We start from the raw sequence: 3,878 nt of genomic DNA on the forward strand, positions 1-3,878 counted from the left end.
GGGGAAGAGCAAGATCTTGGACTAAATCAAATTAGTTGTCCATATTTTGTACCGAGGTAAGGTTGTGTGTAATTGGTATAGCATTCTATTATGTATTTAACATTTAATGTTGCATGAATTGATATTTTTCTTTTTGAGTATTATTGATATTTTCTGAAAAAGAATTGAGGTGATGAAAGCCGGTTGAACCTTAGGAATACTTAAGGTACAAATAACATGACATTTGGGTTGATGAGATCCCGTATAAGACCATATCTGGGATATGGCATCAGAATCAGTATGTGTTATCATGTAAGACCATATCTGGGATATGGCATTGATATGAGATCCCATGTAAAACCATGTATGGGACATGGTATTGGCATCGACATATGAGATTCCATGTAAGACCATGTTTGGAACATGGCATTGGCATCGAGTGGTGATCACATGTAAGACCATATCTGGGATATGGCGTTGGCAACTTATTATGTGAACGGGCTTTCCTGAGCATCCATTAGTATTCCAAACGGTTCAACGGGTAGTCCAAGGATGTGTCAGAGAAATGACGAGGTATGATCATGTTGAAAGGGTACAGGTATGTACACCAAGCTCGGTAAGAGGAGAATAAAGAAATTATGATATTTAGTTCTATTGAATATTATGTAAATTGAATAAGGTAGCGTATGACTACAATGATTATTGAGAATGAGATGAGTCAAGTTATGTTATGTATGTATATGGAAATGCATATTCTTATTACTTATTAATTACATACAAGCTTACTAAGCTTATTGCTTACCCCTTCTCTTTTCCAATTTTTTATATAGTATTGTCAAGCTAGCTCGGGAATCCAAGTGCGCCGGAGGCACGTTCACACTATCGATTAGATTATTTGGGTATAATTAATCTCAACATTTTGAGTATGGCATGTATAGGGACCTGGTCTTTTTGTTATATGTCATATTGGTCTAGCCAAATGTGTTGGCTTATAATGATAGTTGATGCATTTTGTGTATGACCATGAGACATGGTTCATAATGATTATTGAGTTGCAAACCTATTTATCTATGTATGTATGTGCCAATTCCATTATGATATGGCCTATGGTTATTGATGATTGAATGTTGATGAACGTCATGTGTGTGTATAAGATGAGATGAAAATGCATGCATACATGTCTAAGCAATATTGTTTATTTGTTTTTATGTGTTTGAACAAATAAGGGTGGCATTTGGCTTGGAAAATAGCCTTAAAGTGGCCTATACGGGTAGACACATGGGCGTGTGTCTAGACCGTGTATGACACACGGCTTGCTCCTTGGGTGTGTGAACTGGCAGTGTGTCCCATGCATCCTAATTAATGCAAAACAGAATGCTTAGAGGTAAACACATGGACTGAGATACAGCCGTGTGAGAGACACGGCCTCAAAACATGGGCATGTGCCCAGGCCGTGTGAAGTCTGCACCTAATTTTGGAATTTAATTTGCCACACGGTCTACGGACACGGGCGGGTGTCTTGGCAGTGTGACCATATTTTTTACATGATGTCATAGTCATAGAGTTACACAGGCTGAGGATATGGGCGTGTCCCAAGTCACACGGGCGTTTGTGAGCACACGGCCTACCCACACGGACGTGTGACTTTCCAAAACAATAAAAATTTTCTTAGTCGTCCAAATACTTTCAAAATTCTCAGTTTAATCTCGAATTGCTTCCAAAGTATGTTTGGGGCCTTGTAGGCTATATAAGGAATGATATGCATGTTAGTGAATGGTTTTAATTTGGTCAAAATTTTATGGCCTGATTTTGCATGAATGTGTATGTTTAGGTCCGATAATGCCTTGTATCCTATCCCAGCATTGGACACGGGTAAGGGTTGTTGCAGGAATGCTTACCAAAGATCCTCACCTGCACTTAAGATTGTTCATGGATGTGAGCGATTCTTTTAAGTTAGCCAGAGTACCCAAAGATACACTATGATTAAAGCTATTCCCATATTTACTAAGGGATAAAGCTCGAGCCTGGTTGAACTCATTGCCACCAAATTCAAACTTCACATGGAAAGAGTAAGCAAAAATATTCCTCATGAAGTATTTCTCGCCTAGCAAGAATGCTAAGTTGAGGAACGAGATCACCCCTTTCCAATAAATAGATGATGAGTCCTTGTATAAGGCATGGGAAAGGTAGAAAGAATTATTACGAAAGTGCCCTCACCACAGAATCCCACATTGCATCCAACTTGAGACATTTTATAGTGGTCTCCATGCTCACACAAGGATGGTAGTGGACCCTTCTACTAACGGTGTCTTATAATGAGGATTATGAAATCATCGAGAGGATTGCCAGTAACAATTATCAATGGCCAACCAATCACGCAACGTTAGGAAAACGAGTCACTGGAATACATGAAGTAGACGCTCTTATTTCACTTGCACCTCAGGTATCGTCAATGCTTAAAAATTTTACCACTAATTGGTTTAATAGTTTTGTAGCACAGCCACCGAATCAATTTGAAAATATAGCAAGTGTCTATTGCTGGGAAGGACATCTGTTCAAAGAATGTCTATCGAACCCAGAATTCGTGTATTACATGGGTAACTAGAACCAAAACTGAGTAAGGCAAGGATTATGATCCGATTCCTATAACCCATCGTGGCGAAACCACCTTATTTTCTCCTAGAGTAACCAAGGGGCTGGACCCAGTAACACATACGCCCAACCTAGACCAACCCAACCACCTATTTTTACCCAAAAAGTTCAGAAACAACCTCAAGCTGAACCATCCAATAACTTAGAAAACTTTTTGAAGGCATACATAGCCAAGAATGATGCTTTAATCCAAAGCCAAACGGCTACATTGAGAAACCTGCAAAACCAAATGGATCGGCTTGCAACTGAACTCAAAAACCAACCATAAAGTGCTTTACCTAGTGATACGGAGAATCCGAGGAATCTAGGGAATGAGCATTGTAAAGAGTTGATATTGAGGAGCGGAAAGACATTAGAGCCCAACATAGTCGAAGTTGAAAATGAGCTAGCTGATGCTCAAGATTCAGAGGAAGTTCAACCGATTGTTGGAATTTTAGTTTCACCAGAAGTTGAATCTGTAAAATTTGATAAGGTAATTTCTAAACCTTATAATTCTGATAAACTAACAACTTCGTTAGAATTGCCACAGAAGAAGAATCAACCAGTTCCAATAAAGAAGCCTCCACCACCCTACCCTCAAAGACTTCAGAAGCAGAATCAGGAAGTTCAATTCAAGAAGTTCGTAGACGTACTCAAGCAACTTCATGTCAACATCTCGTTGGTTGAAGCTCTTGAACAAATACCAAACCACGTCAAATTCATGAAGGATATACTGTCAAAAAAATGAAGACTTGGAGAATTTGAGACGGTAGCCCTGACAAAGGAATGCAGTGCATATCTTCAAGACAAACTACCCTCAAAGTTGAAGGATCCTAGATGTTTTACCATACCTTACAACATTGGAGCAACATATTTTTGTAAGACACTATGTGATCTGGGTGTGAGTATCAACTTGATGCCCATGTCAATATTTAGGAAGTTTGGGATAGGTGAAGTTAGACCTACTCCGGTTACACTTCAATTAGCATATCAATCTTTAGCACATCCAGAAGGAAAAATCGAGGATGTATTGGTACGTGTAGACAAATTTATTTTTCCTACTGACTTTGTTATTCTAGACTTTGAAGCAGAAAAAGAAGTGCCAATCATCCTAGGAAGGCCTTTCCTAGCAACTAGAAGGACCCTTAGTGGAAGGGCGAGCTTACTATGCATGTTCAGGACGATCAGGTAACATTTAATGTTTTTAAGTCTCTGCGATTTCCTGACACAATTAATGATTGTTCTATAGTGTTCGATTTATAGGAATT

The 3,878-nt window shown here is 39.0% G+C and overlaps 1 non-coding gene across 1 annotated transcript; it reads right to left on the reverse strand.

The window, feature by feature from the left end:
* Positions 1 to 2,097: 2,097 nt before the first annotated feature.
* LOC121210163 (small nucleolar RNA R71) lies at positions 2,098 to 2,204 on the reverse strand. Its single transcript, XR_005905291.1, has one exon. It is a non-coding gene; the product is annotated as a small nucleolar RNA R71 (small nucleolar RNA).
* Positions 2,205 to 3,878: the final 1,674 nt, after the last annotated feature.

The sequence above is a fragment of the Gossypium hirsutum genome, chromosome A11 (genome assembly GCF_007990345.1).
Source record: "Gossypium hirsutum isolate 1008001.06 chromosome A11, Gossypium_hirsutum_v2.1, whole genome shotgun sequence".
NCBI classification, from domain to species: Eukaryota; Viridiplantae; Streptophyta; class Magnoliopsida; order Malvales; family Malvaceae; genus Gossypium; species Gossypium hirsutum.